Source organism: Thalia democratica, chromosome 4 (genome assembly GCF_965202585.1).
Source record: "Thalia democratica chromosome 4, ktThaDemo2.hap1.1, whole genome shotgun sequence".
NCBI classification, from domain to species: domain Eukaryota; kingdom Metazoa; phylum Chordata; class Thaliacea; order Salpida; family Salpidae; genus Thalia; species Thalia democratica.
Window position 1 is genome coordinate 66,830,209 of NC_139168.1, and position 19,716 is coordinate 66,849,924.

The window sequence follows — 19,716 nt, forward strand, 5'->3', positions numbered from 1 at the left end:
TTGCTAAAAGCTGAATAACATTTTAAAATTTTAAGTTTTTATCTTACCAACTTTTTTAGTTTGTTTAGACTTTTATGAACTTTTCTAATTAACTAAAAATATTTGGAAAAGTTTGGTATGGTGGTGAAATTCTCATCAGGTTTTTACGAAGTTTATGCAGCTACTTGAACCTTAGAAAGCATTTATAACAAAAACGTTTTGTGAAAACTTAAGTTAATAAGAATAACTGCTGACCTTTAACAACAAGAAAATGTTTTTTTGAATAAAAACTATAATGAGTCGAACTAAGTTATTGTTTTACTATAATTCCTTCAAGACACTTTAATTAACAGTAATTATAAACAAATCGGAAAACACAAATAGTTGTTTAATTACTTTACATTTCAAGTAAATATAAGTTATGAACGTTTTCATTTCGTTTATCCCTATGAAATTACATTTGTAACAATATTAATAAAAAAATTATAAGTATTTATAACATAAGAAAATATTAGAATTATTGTATCTACGATTACCTTGGTAGACTAAAATAAAAAAATTGACGAATGGCATAATCACCATAAGATTTTTTAGTAATAAAATATTTATTTTTGAATTTGGGAAAGAAATAGACCTTGTGAGAAAAAATAGATGAAAAGAGCAAACATATTTAAAACAAATCAATGAAAATTTATTCGTGAATGAAAACCTACAACAAATTGATTTGTTGTAAAAATTTTAAATACTACATAATTAAAAAAAATACTTTTCAAACATTCAAATTTGAATAACTTCAAATTTAGACAGATAAATTAGATCAATAAAAACGTTAAAAATCTAACACGTTATGAACTATTAGTTAAAGTTTATTAAAGTTTATTTACAAATATACAAGTATGGCTTACAATTAATTTTGCGTTTAATTCACATTGAAAAAAAAATCTAAGATTGGCATTAGAAATTGCTTACACGAAACATAGTTTGAAGTTTTTAAAGTTTAAAAATCATTAATTAGAAAAAAAGTCAAGGTAAAATTGAAAAGGCTTTACAAAATTTTGGACCATGGTACAATAAATGGAAAAAGTAAAAAAAAAAAGAATCATTCTATAATCATACTTATAAGTTTAACTAGGTAATTTTTTTTTTTTGCATCACCATCACAATTGAAACATATGTAAAATTAGCGTTTGTTTTTTAATGAGTATAATTTAAGATATGCATCATAGCACAGTTTTTAAATCCATTTTGTTAACTATGAATTTACACTAAACTAAAAGAAAAACTAGTAAATACACAGTAAACTAACAAATAATTTTTTTTGCAACTTAGTTAAGACAAACACAAGTAAAACTAATTATACATTGAAGTTTACATATATTTACACAAAACACTTTATTTTAAGTGCATGTATTTGTTCGTTAAAAAAATCTAACAACATAACGTTTTAATTACAACAAAAAATCTGCTGAATCAGCAGTATTTCTTAAAAAGACATGATTCAGCAATTATTTTGTTTACATGCCATTTTGTTATTCTAGAAAAGTAGATCTTTTTATAGTAGAAGCGGACCCTGTTGAATCTTCAGCGAGATTTCTTCTAAAACTCATCATCGCATCCCCTGTTGATAAATAGAAAATAATTGACTAAATTCAATTGTTTTTTGATCATTTAAACATTAATCCTACAGTTCAATTTATTCTTTTTTATTTTATTTAATGAGCATTTATTGTTTCTATATCAGCTATTAAAGCGTGAGAGGATAAAATAAACTTCAGTATAATTTATTTATTATATCATAACAATTGGTTTGTCCGTTGTTTAAACTTAAATATTAATATTTGATAAACATTTTTTTGAAATCGTAAACATTCATGAGTCACTTTATAGATTATTTCTACATCAGCTGTTGAAAAATAATTAATACCTATTTAAATAAATAAAAATATTAAGCCTTGTATTTCTTAATATATCTTAACCATTGATTTGCCCGATGTTTAATCTTTTATATAATACCTACTAAAACTTATTGTAAATTATAAATATTTCTTAAGTTATTTAATAAATTACCATCATATCAAATCTTAAAAAAATAAGAGAAAAAAACTTCAAAACTTATTTTTATTATGTTATAACCATTTAAACGCCCGTTGTTTAAACTGATAATATTTTTTAGAACATTGTTAAAGTTATACAACTTTTAAGTTTACAGATGACAATCATATTAGTTCTCAAAAAACAATATTCACAAGTAAATAAAAAAATTCAAGCCTTGTTTTAGGGGTCTGACGGGCGGTGGCGCCCCGGAGGCCCTCCTCACCCTCCGGTATCCCTCTCCAACGGGTCTCTTCACCCGGAAGTCCGGCTCGTATTCCCCCAGCGAGTTGTTCCTCCTCCCGTGGTGCTGGTACCTGCCTCCGTTGTATACAAAGTCTATAGTTTCCTGCGTGGCGCGCGGTTTGCTCCCCCGCCGGGCTGCTTGCTCCAGGGAGGCGGAAGGCTGATGTTACGCCATGAAGTTTAAATTTTGTACACATAAGAGGCTGAAGTTTAATGTTAAAATGACTGCTTTACCAACGTTCATGCAGATTTAAAAATAGTTTTTTGTTTTGTTATTACGTATTAAAGTACGAAATCCGAAGCTTGTTTTAGTGAAGAAAAGGCTGTGGTGACGTCATAATGTTAAAAGAAGGGATTCAAAATTTTTGCATAAGAAATCTCAGTCTGTTTTATTAAACGGTTTTCAAAGTGTTTTTGTATGGTTTTGTGACGTAAATGAGTTTCTTTTTCTTTTTTCTTTTATTTTGATAAACCTCAAAACCATGTTTTCTGATTAAATACTTGGGAACCAAAGTTTTCCTTAAAAAAAAATTAAATATTTACATACGCTTGTTTATGCTTAATCATTGATGAGAATTTATCCTAAATGTATAAAAAAATATGCTGATACTATTATTATATTGTTTTTTGTGCAATGTTGGACTCAGGCATCGAAACCTGAGCCACTTAAACTGGACACACAATGAGAAAAGTAAAGATAAAATAAAATACGTAAATACAAAATGTTAAACAAATTGAAAAAAAGCTCTTTAATAAGTTTAAAAACGATAACTTTGTACATACAAACAGATTTGTACAAAATAATTAAAAGTAAATAAAAATTCTGTTAGGGGGAGGCGTAGGAAAATAAAACTAACTAATATTACAAATAGATAAATCGAAAGTTCACTAGTTAATCAATAGATTTATTTATTTTACTGTATTGTTTTGTGGAAAGTTACTGAATTTTATTGATATTTATACTATTTTAATTAAATCTCTTTAGCTTTAACGAAAATGTTCCACCCTCTCACACGATACCACATCCTATGGAAACTTGTTCCACATAGTCTTTGCTTTGTGATAAAACAAACCATGCCACTGACTGTTGTTAAAATTGCGTTTACATTTTATGTTTCTATTATTTCCTCTTAACCGGTATCTATTATGTGAAAAACTGAAAAATTTACTAAAAAAAACTTTATAATTGCCATTAATAATTTCATAAAGCCTTAATAAGTCAAACTCTCATCTTCTATATTCCAGAAATCTCAATTCAAGTTTAACCAATCTATCATTATATGATGTATTGGATATGTTACAGCAACTACATACTTAAATTTCTTTGCACAGATTTCTTTGCACAAATTCAATTTTGTCAATGGTTTTTTTTTAAACAGGGTGACCAAATTTCGGTTTTGTATTCAAGCGTAGGAAGAACGTATATCATAAATAGTTTTGTCAGAATAGTAGCTGCATTAGTTTTAATTTTTTTTGATATTTGATAGGTTGAAACTTGTGCAGCATTATATGAATAATGTATGTGTTCGTTCCATTTTAATTTTTCATAGATATATGTTCCTAAACTCTTAAAAACTTTAACTTTTAATATCTTAACGTTATTTATTAATAGGTCAATCGGTTCAAACTTTTTTGTTTTTCTTAATAGTTAGACTTTTACATATTTTAGTATTTAATTTGAATTTTATTGTTTTAGCCATTTGGAGATATTATCTAGATTAGATTTTAAAGAGGTATTTGTCTTACTAAATTTTTTGTACTATCTTCAAGTAAATCATATCACTTTTAATATCAATGTTTGAACTAATATTGTTAATGTAAATTAAAAAAAAGGGGGACCAATTATATTACCTTGTGGTACTCAACTGTATATTGATAAAGGGGCTGACAGCGTATCATTTAATGACCACCCTTTATAAACTCCAAATTAAAAAAAAACTATTGAGCCATTTTACTAAGGATTCATGTAGTCCATACTGACTCAATACTTTTAATATTCGTTTGTGTTATACTGAATTGAAAGCTTTTTTAATATCCGTTTAAACTATATTTGTTTTTGAGATAAGGAGCTGTCCATGAATGTAAGCTTGTTAATAGGTGAATGTTTGACGAGCGGTTAGGGACAAAACCAAATTATTTATCAGATAGTAAATTATACTCAAAAAGATGATTTCGAGTTTTTATAGATATAATGTGTTCAAAAATTCGAGAAAAGCCACTAGGTAAAGATATTGGCCTATAGTTAAACGCGTTGTGTTTGTTACCTTTCTTATATACTGGATTGACAAAGGACATTTACCATTGCTTTGGTACTTGAGCTAATTCTATTGAGAAATTTAAATCAATGAAAGTGGAAAAATTTTTGATGAAATTGCGTACTTAATACAATAAGGCAGGATATTTTCTTGGGTTTTAATGATTTTATCTTTTAGGTTGTTAATTTAATATATACGTCTTCATAAGTTATAAAAAGCTTTGCATTTTTATACAACTTTTTTATAGTATAAATTTAAGTGATAGAAAACTATACAAACTTGTGAATTTAAAGCTAAGCTGTACCAGGAGGTGCTTTCAAGTTCAATAGGTTTATTGTTTATTGAACGACATAAAAGTATAGTCCAAGGACCTGGTATACGAAAAACCTTTCGGTTATCGAGTCATGCACCAGAACAGTTTAACGCCATGCCTAGGACCAAATTTGCTTAAACCATTTAAGAACTAGTTTAATTGTTGGGTAACATAAGAGCAAAATGAATTAAAGTGGATTAAAAGTTATTAATCCTTAAACATTTTTTTTAGTTCAGCACAGTTTCTTTTTGTAATAAATAAACAAGCAACACAATAGCTACGTAAGACTTGAACTTTAATTAACTGTTGTGTTTCGTTAAAATTAATCTTTTTTTTTTGTTGTACGTTGTAACATAGAAAAACTGGTTACAGGAACTGTTTTAAGCTAGCTAGCGTATACTTGCAATTAATGATTTATATGAAGTTAAGAACCATCGCAAATTGTTCAAAAAGCATGTATAATTTTAACATTTTCATGTAAAATTATTGGACACAAAAAAATAGTTTTAGTATTAATTTGATCAAAATTAATAATATTTTATAAAGCTTTAATATTCAACTGTTTTAAAATCTAATTAAGATATGTTAAATGTAAGTTTTTAAATAATATATAGTAATTTTTTTTTTAATTTTTTAAGTCTTTCAATGACAAAAACAAAAAGCATAAAGTATGTTTAGTTTGTAAAACTAAATAATTTGTGAGTAAAATTTTTAAACAATAAAATAAACAAAAACTTGTAAGATAACAAAACATTTAATTTCGTTGATTAGTAAAAAAATTGTTGAAAATATTAGTTTTATACGACTAAACTGTATACAGTGATTAAGTAACATTAAACTTTCTACCAAACTTGGTTAAGAGACTTAAAAAATTATAAAACTCCATTAGAGGAGATAAACAATTTCAAGTTAACGTAAAAGTTTAATCTTACCATTTCGTTCATCAGACCACAAGCCTTCGGTAGACAGAGACCCGGGTTTCGTTATTTTTTTGGTTGGAACGAAAGTTTACTTTCAATAAGAAGAAAACCCGGGTCTCAGTCTACCGATAGCTTGTGGTCTGATGATGGCAGTGGTGTGATTAAACTTTTACGTAAACTTGAAATTGTAATTTGCATAAGAAATTTAAAGCTTAGGCTTGTTAGACCTTAACCAATGATTTCTTAGGTAGTTAGCAATTTCAAACTAACATTCTTTTTTTTCATTGATTCCATTTTAGCTCTTCTCTTCGCCTGCTCCTCTCTCACTTCCCTCCGCATTTTCACAAACACCGAGTCCTCCGAGCTCGACCTGGAGGGAGTGTTGTCGGGTTTTATAGCGATTTGGTTTATCGATCTGTAGAGTAAAATTTGTTACCAATTAAATAAGGTAAATTTTTACAGGTTTATGTGGTCCAAACAAACTTCTGCATGGATATATTCACACGCTATAACTGCGTAAGTGCCTGTGAAAGTAAAAGTTTGGCTAAAAAATTGTTAATATTACATTAAACATAGTATTGTATTTAGTTAGCTAAAAACTTTACACAAGAAAGAAAACATTTAATCTTTGTTGATATAATATAAGTAAAAAAAACAATATTTGACATGTAATACATAAATTCTTATACTTTTCAGGGGTCTGTTGAATTGACGACCTTTCGGGCGTGGCGTCGGTCTGCGAGCTCATCTTATTAAGTGACGTCACAACGACATTCGAATCTGACGTCACCGTTCTACTGCCTACCGCAGACGTTATTTTCGTTTCAGATGCGCCAGAGTTGGACACCCAACTGTCACTTTTGACATTGAAACTCGACAGGTCTGTGACGACATAATCATATAAATTTCATGTTATTGTTTATATAAGATAGTTTTCGTTTATAAACGAAGATTTTATACGTGTAAATAATAGTAATAGAAACGGGCATTTTTTTAAATTGATTTTGTTAAAATAGATTATAAATCATCATTTAAATCATTGTTTCGTTTATAGTCCCAAACTATTTTTCTACCGCGAAAAGCAAAAGTACCGAAATTTTAAACTTAGGTTAGTTTAAGTAACAAAATATTATTTCGACTAACTTATCAATATATTTATCAATATATTTATAGTTTAGTTTAATAGTTTTTCTTTATTTTTAGTTATTTTCATTTAAAAGAGACATTTTACGCTTTGTAAGTTAGTTATATTTTTAGTACATAAGCTAGAAAACTGTATGAATTAGAGTGCTCAATACTAAAGTGCTTAATTATAAAAATTTTACTCAACAATTGTTACTTTAGCTAACATTTTTTCTCCTAAAAGGATCTTTTAACATTGTTACTTGAAACCTCTGAAGATCCTTTTGAAGAAACAGTGTTAGCTATTATAGTTCATTGAACGACAAGAAAAAAACGTTAAAAGTTGTTTGTCCTAAGACCTTGTGCCTTCCAATTATCGAGTTGAACACCAAGGAAACCTTTTAACGTCTTGTCCAGGACAGCTAAAGTAGTAATCGTTGAATAAAACTTTTATATATTCTTGGTAATATAGTTTTTAAATATTTCAAATTAGAAATTACAAAAATTAAGTCTTTTGATTCTAAAAGCAATTAAAAAACTTAAGTAAGTAAGTAAAAAATGTGCAACACACACAATAGTTAAGTGCAATAGATAGTTAAGGGCTTAATAGTCAAGTGCCATACAAGCACTTAATTGATTAAAGAATTTCCTTTTATAGTTGAAATAAATTTAACAAGCTGAGTTTATAACAAAAAAAATTGCTTATTTGTTTTTGTTTTATATAAATTTTCTCTTTTGAAGTAGCTTTAATATTCAGTGTAGTGTTTTTTTGATGCATTCTGTGTAAGGTTTGTTCGATTTTAGTTTTTGAAAGTTAAAGTTATTTTGCATAACTAAATTAAACATAAAAATTATTCTAACTTTTATTAAAAGTAAATCAAGAAAATAAAAAAGAGGTCAAAAATTATTATGTTAATTAGCTAAAATACTATTTTAAACAGCAAAAATCGTTTACCTTTTGAATTACTTTGCATTTCTAATGCTTCAATGTCGATTAAGTTTTTTGACTTGCAACAACCCATCTTTATATGTATATTTTATAAGCTTTATTTCGTACTTTTCAGATTGCTAACATATAAGGGTAGCTATCTAATTTTGTTTTGATTTATCTTAAGAATGTATATTGTATATAGTTTTAAACGCTATTTGACATTAACTCATTTATGATTCAAACAATTTTAGCCTAAAGTTTAGTGAATTGAAATTATTTAAATGACTGTATTGACAGAGTTTACTTTGAATCTTATTTGTATAAAACCAGACTATAAAACTAAGTTTCAACTAAGTTCATTGCTAAACTTATACTTTTAAAACTTTTAAACTGATTTATTTCTTTGTTAATAAACTCAAACTTTGCTTTAAGAAAAAATAAGAATAATCAGTAAATATTTCTCGGAAAAAAAAAATTATCTGCTTCTTAAAGCACTTAAAACTTAATGAAAAAATAAAAAAATAAGCTGTAAAGAAGAGCTTTGAGAAGCTGCTTAATTTGATTAACTTGGTATGGTTGTAGCAACGCTGCTCAGAAATAAAACTGTTTGTTTAATAAACATCGTAAAATAAATCTTACTTTTGTTTATCACAAGTCTTTAATTTTGTGTTTTCTTTTAAACTCTAACTGTGTTAGTTTGAAACGTTTTTCAAAAAAATGTATTTAAACTTAATACACTCTTAAATAGATGCATTTTTTCTCCAATTTAAAAGTTTTGTGATTAAAATCAAGTTTTTAAATTAGAAAGTTCACATACTTTAATTAGCTTTTTAATAGTCTTTATTAGTGCATTTGTTAAGGAAAAAGTTTGAAGAAACACAAACATGAGCTGTTTTTATTTACGATTTAAATTATTAAAAATGACATTATGACATTGTTCTTAAAATGTATAACAGAAAATTTACTTAATGCTACAAAACGTGCTTTATCTTACAATGAATATGTATAGAGTGACAAAAAAATGAAGTTACTAAAATAAAAACGGCATATTAAAAGTTTAATTCTAAAAAATATGATAATGTGTTGCATGCCACAGCATTAATTTTGACTCCTTATATATAATTTCAGAAGTCAAAAAAGTTTGTATGCTTGTTAGTAAATAGAAAAACAATTTTAATTTACTAAAAAGTATTTGAATTGTACATTTATTTGTGTTTATTGTCAAATTTCAGCGTAATTTATTAAAATTTTGTTAGTGAAAAAAAGTATGAATAGATATTACAGCTTAAGTTTTTTTCTACAAAATGAAGTAAATATGAGCAATTGCAGTGAAGACTTCAATAATCTATATACACAAATATATTATGTTCGACAGTTTCTGGTTTTAATTTTTTTCTATAAAACTAACTATTGTATAAGTATATTAGTAATAATATACGAAAAAATAAAGTGAAAGTAGTTATAACAAAAAAAGTAAAATTAAAGTATGATTAAGTATTTTAGCAAGTTAAACTAAAATTTTGTTTACTTTATAGATAATTTACAAGAATTCGTTTGGTTGAACAAATTTTTCAGAACAAAAAAAAAAAAAAACAAAGCTTTTGAGTTTTATAAATTATTTAAAAATAGAAATATGTATTACAGCTATACAATAAAAATAAACAAGTATATCACAATTCACAACTGAAACGAAACTGAAGTGAAACCTTTTTCTTGCAACTAAATACCAAAAAAAAAATTCTTAAAAACGATAATCAATCTAAAGACTCAGAAAACAGTTTTTCAAATAACTTTAGATTTGAATACTTCAAATGTTGAGATTGATAAAACCGTTTTAAAACAAAAATTAGTTTAAAAAAATAAATACTAAATAGTTTAGTCTTAAGCTAGGTGCTTTAAGACATGTGAGTTGGTTTTTAATTATTTAAAAAGTCTTCAAATCAAAATCATATTTTTAAAAAAACTTAATACATAATTGCGTGTTAAACTCGTATCAAGTATGAAATATTTGTCATTAAACAAGCGTTTTTGGTTATATAACGTTAAAAAACGGCTAATAAATAAAGTCTTATACAAACAATTTTTTTGTCATTTCTACATTATAACATCAAGAACAGTTGTAAAACTTAAGTCTACGTTTAAACCTTAATAAAAAACCTTAAATTTTAAAAGTTACAAACAAGTTCTGAATTAGCATACTTAATATGAATAAGTACAGTTTGTTTTTTTAATGACTTTTATGCTACTTAAAAAAAATACAACAATTTAATCAGCAGAAGACAATTTAAAACCAAAAGGAAAAAAGCAAAAGTATTCTGTACAAAGATACAAACAACGTTTATGACATTTACTGAAAACATAACATAACTAAAAAAGTTGAAACAAGTAAAAAACTTAAAAATTGTCACTGCAAGTATTGCTGCTTATTAAATTTTTATTGCTATTAATTAGTCAAAACGGAATGTAGAAAACACAACAGTACTGTACAAAATATACTTTATTCTATAGTAATATATAAATTGTTTAAAAATTTGCATGTTTATAAAATTTTGTTGATCTGTTTTTATTTCTTAAGCAGATTTTGTTTGATTAAGAGTTTTTTCTGTAACATTTAATTTATAGACCATAAGCGATAAAACTGTATATATGTTTTAACAATTCGTATACTAATAAAAGTCTAATACTCTGATAGCCAGCGTTCTAAAATATTTCAAAGTGAATATTTTGTAACAAAGTAGTTAAATAAATTCTACTCATTGAGTACTTGAGTGAATAGTCGAGTTTATAATCGCATTAATGAAATGCGTGTATGTACTTTATTTTGTATAAACCAGGTTAATTTCTTTTTTTTTTTCTTTATACTTTGTTGGACTAAATTGCTAACTTTTCACGTAATTAAATCGTGGTTTTTTTTACTGTTACACTTAAGCTATTTTTTATGTAATGGGTTCTTTTACCATTCAGGTTATGACAAAATCTACTAAATGTTATTTATAAAACAGGACTTTTTAATCTTCATTTTGAGATATTAAGTACGATTTTAATTTAAAATTAGCTTTTAAATTTTGTGATCTCAAAATTATTTTGAACTAGTTTAGTATGTGCCTATTTTTTTAGTTGCAACTATTCAGCAACTAATATAGTTTACATTCTCATAATCTCAAAGCTAATAAAGTAGTTTGTGTATTACTTTACACTTTGCTGTATTAATTTTTTAGTTAAACTTTATCACTTCCATAACACTTTATTAAACTGATATTTAACAGAATTTTTTTAATAAAGAACTTTTTTTTTGTCCTGGCAAAACGTTAAAAGGTAACCAAGGAGTTTGCCACTCGATAATCACGGTGTTTTCGTGCACCAGGTCCTTGGACCAAATATTTTTAGCGCTTATATTTTGTAATTCAATAAACAATAATGTGTACAAAATTTTAAAGAATGTTAAAAATATTTGAATGAAGTTGATGAGATACATCAAATCAATGATGACAAAACTGGTTGTTACGACATAGCAAGCTGTTACGTCATCTCTAATTGGGTTTGTACGGAGGCGGGCTCTTTTCTGTGACGTCATCGATATTGAAACTTTCTTTTGATTTTTTAGCTATGACGTCATTGTATGTGGGAAGTGGATCGTCATCTGATTTTTTTTTATTGTAAAAAAATGATAGGTTTTGCTTATAGGTTTTTAGGTGTTAAATCATTAAAACTCAAAAAGAAAATTAAGAAACTAAAAGCTATGACTACAATAGAATAAAAGTTCTGTAAAGTCAAAACATAAAAGATTGGAATTGTAAGTTTTGTATTTACTAAAGATTGAACAGTTTTTTAAGGGGTATTAAGCAAAAGCTACTTTTAAGGTATTATACAAATTATAAACTAACAAAGCTACTTATCACAAAAAATCCTTTTAGTTAGTGCTTATAAAAAGACTAATTTAGAGATTTAAAAATATATTATCTGAAAAAAAGCTTACCTTAAATTTTTAGTCTATTTAAATGAAAATGTTATTACATTTACTGAACAAATTTATTGTAATGGATATAGTAAAAACTTTAGCAAACCCTTAAGGCACCTTAATTCACAGTTTTAAGTCTTTACTTATTTTGTAAATAAACATGTCTGAAGAATATGACTTAAACATTAGCTACAAAGAGCTCTTTTCAAACCAAGATAAGCAACCTCAAAAGTTTTTTTTTGAATAGTGCAATCTTTACAGTTTTTCTATGGTCTTAAAATAATGATAACGGCTTGAAAGTAAACCTAAGAAAAGGCCGACTCGCGACTCTTAACGTAAAATATTAAAACATATGTTCAACAGTTTTTGTCTTAAACATTGAAAAGTACAAAGTGAGATGCTAAGAAATTTATGTATTTATATTTGAAATAAATCTGTAAAAATGTTTGTCTTCAAATTTGCACAAAACTTTCAACTAAAATATTATCTAAATAGTAATTTATACTTTATTAAACTTCAAATAATGTTTTTAAGTTTTAGTAAACATTAACTGACTTTTTTCAACCGAAAATTAAAAAAACATATTATACTTAGTTAAATATTCACCTTTTTCAGCAGACTCGATGTTAACAGGATAACTGTTATCATCGATGCTGACGTGAAATAGCGGGCTGTGATTGACTGGTTGGCGCGATCGATTGTTCTGATTGGTTCTTACTGAATCACGTGACTCGTTCTGCTGACGTAGCATGCGCAGTGGTAGAAACTTAAGAAAATTTAAAAAAATGTTTAGCATACTTTAGTCTAAATTAAATAACATTATTATTTTTTTATTAAAACTCTTTAAGTTAAAAAAAAACTGGACAAAAAGTATGTACAAACATTTATAAAGAAATATTTAAAGCTTCTAAGTTATTTTTTATAATTTTTCATAAGAGATATTATATAAAAATATTTGTTAGCAAATACTAGTATTCAACATAAACTGTTTCTTATTTTGCAGGTATGAATCATTGTAATGGTGTATTTAAATTTAAAACCTGGTTTTTGGCTAAAAAAAAATTGCACCAAAATAGTGTTTTATATAAAATATTATTGTTTTCAATAGTAACAGATAAAAAACCTTCATTTGGAAAAATATTTTACTGTTTTATTCAACAATGTTTCACATATGAAATATAAAAATACTGTACACTAAAACTTATTTTTAACCTTTTACATATCTTCTTAATAGTAGTTATCATTGAATGTATGATCTTAATAAATGATAATTAGTCATTAAAAATTTAAACTTATTTATAAACACCAAAAGAATACGCTTAAAAACAAATATAATTAAAATAATCTATAATAATACTTTCGGATTGTCCATAAAGTATTTTAATTAGTTTAATTAATCATGAAAATAAAATTTAAACAAAATGTACTCTTAGTAATTATACTTAAAATGGTATAATATTAGTAGATTTAAGACATAAGATATACTCCAAATAACACTAACTTGTAGTCTGCGATGCTCTCCAATATCTGTACAAATTATATATAAATTCATAAGAAATGGCGAAATATTTAAAAATGAATTAAAAATATAACTTTGTTATACAACAGACTAAAACTAATTAAAAGCTCAGAATTAAAAAATATTTTATAATGGTTTTAGTCAAGTTTGAAAAGTTAAAAAAGGTATTACTTAAATAGTTTATATTGTGTTTAATTTAGGTAAATATTAAATTACCTAAGGCAATATAATAAAAATAAAGTTAATACTGTGTTGTGTAGATTATTAAAGTTCTTACTTTAATAATCAGTTAAATGTTTTAGTAAACATTGCTCACTTAATCAATTTCTAAGATACTTAGTTTTCAACTTAAATAAGAAAAACAAATGTTATCTTATTTTGTTTTGTTTTCTTAATAAATTTGTATTTGTTTCCTACAATAAGTCAATTTATTTATATCTATTGCCGTGGAACAAGGTAGAAATCTACGGAGTCACTTTAGGGATATCGGTTAAATGCTAGTTATTATAATAACGTGGTTGAAACTAAGGTAATATGTTAAATGGTTCAAAGAGTTAATGGTATAACTTTTTTAGCTATAAACTGTATGTATATAAGACTTTATTAATGATAAAATATAGTTTTAATTTTAATTTAAAAGTTTGACAGTTATAGATAAAAAATTAAAGGTCGAGTATTAAATGTAGAGTTATATACTAGTGTTTAGATTTAAAGTTCAGTTTCATGATATTAGGGTTATTCGTGTCAGAGTGACAAATCAAACAAGTATTTTAAATTTGACACCTACTAAAATGTTTATTTTCATTTATAAAAATTATTTAGGGTACACCTGATTTGTTCAAAAGTTTTAAAATTCTATATATCAATCAGTGAATACTACTGACCAACATGTAAATTTTATTAAAACAAGAAAAACTTTGGTAAAAATGATCAATTGGTTACACAATTGTGCATAGATAAAGATTTTTTGATGAAATATAATAGTTTTATTAATACTATTTACTACGTGCTATAATTTAAATCGACTTTTACTTTTATAAATTAAGACTTATTTCGATTTTACACAGACAACAAACGTTGAAAATATGGTGTTATTTTGCTGACGTTAAATATACCTTCCAAATAATTTTTTAACATGACAACACATACAAAACTTACAGCCACACTCTATAAAAAAAACAAGTTTGTATTATATACTATGCATAGTTAACTTTCTAGTACAACATATTAAAATGCATAACCCTGGTAAAAGTAAAATCAAAGAAAACATCAGCGAAAGTCTACAGAGCCTAAGCCTGGTAGTTCGTATGCCTAAGCCTGGTAGTTAACATAAAGGTTTGTTCATACAGTTTCGATCATCGGACGGAAGGCTTTGTTTGATGATCGTAGTGGTATGAACAAGCCTTTATGTTTATAAAAGTACACATAGATTTTTGTATACATTTTTTATTTAGTTTCAAAATGTAAGGAAAAAAACAAACAAACATGTAGCATTGTCAGTTTGTTGTTGTTGTGTGTCAGAGGCGCATCGGCAGCAGATTTTTTTCAAAACGAGATAGCAGAATATTATGAAGGCAATACCGGCTACTATGCTGCTCAAGTAGTACACTGTGTGTCTGTAAAGTACTCTTTATTTACTTATTTGATTGTAAACTATACTTTTAACAGTCTTTTTATTTTTATTTTTTTTAGTATATTAATATATCTAAAAGAGTGGGTGTCACTTTTGCACGAGCGTCACTTTTGCACAAGGGGACACTTTTGCACGAGCATCACTTTTGCACGAAGGGTCACTTTTGTACGAGGGGACACTTTTGCACGCAAGGTCACTTTTGCACGGCGTTACTTTAGCATGAGGGGACACTTTTGCACGAAGGGGCACTTTTGCACGGCATAACTTTTGCACGGTGGGTCACTTTTGCACGAGGTAACACTTTTGCACGAGGAGAAACTTTTGCACGGCGATATTTTTTCACGATGACAATTTTTAAGGCAGCATTGTTGCACAACGATACTTTTGCACAACGTCACATTTTTGCGATTAAATTTTTGCACAACAACATTTTTACACGATGACTTTTTCGCACGGAACATCAATTTTGCATTTTGGTAAAACGTTTTTAAGCTACTACAAAATCCGTAATATAAAAAGAAACTGAAAACTAAAACTTTGTAACATACTTATATTAAAGGCAAAAAATGAAATATTTAAAATCTTAAACAGTAAAAGTTAACTTAGAAACAAACTAACGAAAAGATAAAATAAAATTATTTATAAAAGAAATATACCAGGGACAAAAAAATTAATTTATTTATAAAGTAGGTTATAAAATACTTTAAGTGTAAGTAAATAGTTCTAGTTTATTTTGAACTTTAATATATTAATCTACAACTATGCCTTTTTATATGTTTTACTATACGGTTATAAATTTATTGTCCATATGATGGACCTAGGCATCAAAACCTAGACCACTTGAACTAAAAGACACATAACAAAAAAATAAAATTAACACAAATAGTTTATTTATTAAAACAAAGATAAAAACATAGCTTGATACAAAATTTATAGGTTAACTTAAAAAAAAAACAACAAACTTATACTTATTTACAATTTGATATACAACGATCAACATCAATTATTTAAATTCATTGACTAACAGCAAAAATAAAAACCTAATGCTTCAAAGACATTAACAATTGACTGACTAGATGAATAATCATTAAATACATTGAAAAATGACTTATTATTAATAGAGTAAAGGTGCTGCTAATAAAATTGAACTATAAACTAAGCTCAGTCTTAAAATTAAATCAACGGTTGATAAAAATTACTTATTAGTTTTGTTAACACAAATATAATTCAGATAAAACTATTGTAACTTTAATCGAAATTCTTTAAAATTTTTGCAAGATACTAATTCATTTAGTAGTTTATTCCATATTTCAACTGCCCAATAAAAAAAGGAATTCTGCCAAGCATCATTATTGAAATATTGTAGCGGTTGAAGACTAATATTGTATACTTTCTTTGAACATACGTAGTTTATTCCATATTTCAACTGCCCAATAAAAAAAAGAATTCTGCCAAGCCTCATTATTGAAATATTGTAGCGGTTGAAGACTAATATTGTATACTTTCTTTGAACATAAGTTCAAAATTCCAAATGTTACTTTCTCATTGGCTTACAATGATCATGCAACATTATAGTAATGAAATATTCCGAGTTTAGATAATGAAAAATGCGCAATTTTGTTGTTCTTATTATTCTCAAGCTAAATTAAAAAATAAATAAATAACCATCAAGTAAAATCTGAATTACCTTTACACTTCATAAGTTAACTATATCTTTCTTTTTGTTTAGAGATTGTTTAAAATTAAATTGAATTTAAAATATTTGTTTAACAACTATATAATTCTAGTTTTAACATCAGGAGAATATAAGTAAAAAATAATACTTAAGACTCGTGTTTTAAAGCCTTACTAAATTATGTTTATCTTTCTGTTTGAAAATTAACGAGATTCAGATTATTTTTATTTAAAATGTTCAAAATTGTTTTTATTTAAAACTAAAAAAATGTGAATTTATCTAGTTTATTTAAATTAAAATTATATATATGAATTGTTATTATTTATAAATTGTGGTAAGTTATTATATTATTATACGTAAAACTTCAAATTAAAACTTTTATTAAATAGTTGTATTTAAGCACTGACAAGGTCTTTGACCGAAACTTAGTTTGTAAAATGAATTCTTGAAGGAATAAATTTATAAAAACTTTACATTAAAATCTCATTTACAAACTACCACATTTTATTCATTTAAAACTAATACGTTTAAAATCGAATATTATTTATATTGACAAAAAAAACTATCTATTTAAACATTTATTGAGAAAGTAAAAATTAGAAGCGTGCAAAAGTGAAGTTCCGTTCAAAATTGGCTGATTGTTTGAAATTTTAGCAGTTCATAAGTATATCATTGATAATATAACGCTGTGCGAAATTGACGCTTTGCAAAAATGTCGCCATGCTATTGTAACGTTGTGAAAAATTTTTGACGTGTAAAAATGTCGCCGTGCAAAAGTGTACCCTCGTGCAAAAGTGTCCCCTCGTGAAAAAGTGACCCTCCGTGCAAAAGTTACGCCGAGCAAAAGTGTCCTCTCGTGCAAAAGTGTCACCTCGTGCTAAAGTGACGCTCGTGCAAAAGAGTCGCTGTGCAAAAGTGTCACCTCGTGCAAAAGTGACGCTCATGCAAAAGAGTCGCCGTGCAAAAGTGTCCCCTCGTGCAAAAGTGTCTTCGTGCAAAAGTGTCTTCGTGCAAAAGTGACGCTCGTGCAAAAATGACCCGTTCTCATATAAAAAGTATGCTTCTTAAATCTCTAGTGCAGCGCTAGTACTTTCAAATAGGTTTTCAAATTTTCTTTATTTGAACTTTTTTATTTATACATAAATGCTTTAAGTTTGTAATGTAGCTTAAAAGCAGTGATTATCAAATTTACAAAAACAATGCACAGTATACTAAAAAACAGTACTACTAAAAAACATTATGTTAATTTTAGATAAATCACATTAGACTGATTAGGCTGTATAAAATAAGTAATAAGCTATATTTTTATATAATTTATCGTAAGGCTTAAATAAACTTGTTTAAAATTAAAAAATATACAAATAAAAGTTATCAGTTTTGATAAAAAAACAACTGCACTAATTTAAAAACCTCAAAGTCACGTTTTTTAACACATTAGCCCTTTTTTACATTTTGTGTTTCATTTCAACACTTGTGAGTTTACTTAGTTTAATAAAAAACTAACAATTTTGTTATTTATATGAATATTGTTTAATCAAACTAACTAATATTTTGATCAATAGATGAAGGATATAAAATATATAAATTAAATTTTCCAAGTAATATTTTGTTCAAAGAGCTCACCAGTACAAATAATAAAAAAACAAACAATTTGACAGTTTATACAAGTTTGAGGTACTTGTTACACTAACACAGGGGTCGGCAGGCAGTTGGTGGTCGCGGGCCAAATTTTAAGTTTACAAAGTCTTCGCGGGCCGCAGTTTTAGTTTTAGTGACATTTGAATAATCTTTTGGTTTTAGTTTTAGTCAAACTAGAGAAAAGTTTTACTTTTGTTCACCTTATCATTTTAAATAACTTTTAGCTATACATATAATGACTAATTAAATTAAATTAGATAAAATTAGAATAAAATTTACAATTACTAATATACTTAAGTGTTAATAAACTATGTACTTTCATAAGCACTTACTAAGTTAATTTAATACTTTTGTAATTTTCTATACAATTTAACTCTCTATAAAAACCGAACTTGAAAGACAATTTATTAGTTACTTATTTGTTTATTATTACTTATTCCTATATTTGTTATATTATCAACCCATTTTTTCATATTTCTAGGAATATTAACTTCAAAAAAAAGTTTTTGCGTGTTAAATAGTTTACATTCATTGAAAAAATTAGTAATTAATTTAATAAAATTAATACCTGTTTGTATTATAGAAAGCTAGAACAAGTTCTTTAAGATAACTAATTCTCGAATTCTTAAATAAAATATCTTATTAGTAACTAGTCTTTTACATGGTTGTCACTTAAAAAGCAAAAATGTCTGATTTGTATCAAACCAGCCTAAGTTCATTAAAAGTTTAAAAAGCTATTAAATCGTTGTAAATCAAGCTTAAGTACCTAGTAAAAATATCATCATCATTAAAGAGTACACAAAGTGTAAAAAAAAAACAAGAAAAAACTACAATTAGTAAACTACACTTCATTCATAAAAACTATTCTGGGAATTCTAAGATTTATTTAAAGTGTTTAAAAAAAAAGTTTCACACACATCTGAGTTTTCAAGCTTTTAAAATAGCCTGTTTGTGTAGCAACCCAGTTAAAACAAAGTTCACAACATAAAGAAATAACAAAACTTATTAACAGTAAACAAATTACATGCCAAAAAAATATAAGTCAGCTGGAATGAACAATTAACTTTCTTAAACATTTTTAACAAAAGTATAAAACTTAATTGAGTCATTAGCGAAGAGAAAAACCTCTTATTTATTAAGCATTACATCAATTCTTTATCTGCAATAAGAATTATAAAATATTAGTTGTAAAATAAAAGACGAGCAACAAAAAAAAAAAAACGTTAGTTAGGAGTTATTGCGAGAAACGATAAAAAAACAAATCACCAAAGTCAGTTCCAACAAAGCACATGATCATCTTCAGTAACTACAGAATTATCAGAAAAAAAGTTGTTAAGGCAAGTTATAAAGTAGCAAAATTTATTATTAATACTGAGATAAAGTTTATAATTGAAAACTTTTTTAAAGAATTTTTGTTGTCAGTAATGAAAAACTTT

General features: G+C 26.2%; 1 long non-coding RNA gene across 1 annotated transcript; it reads right to left on the minus strand.

Annotated features, from left to right (window-relative positions):
* Window positions 1–11,115: 11,115 nt before the first annotated feature.
* LOC145835070 (uncharacterized) lies at window positions 11,116–14,944 on the minus strand. Its single transcript, XR_014369818.1, has 4 exons — window positions 14,820–14,944; window positions 13,317–13,342; window positions 12,422–12,581; window positions 11,116–11,497 (listed from the first exon to the last, which is right to left on the minus strand). It is a non-coding gene; the product is annotated as an uncharacterized LOC145835070 (long non-coding RNA).
* Window positions 14,945–19,716: the final 4,772 nt, after the last annotated feature.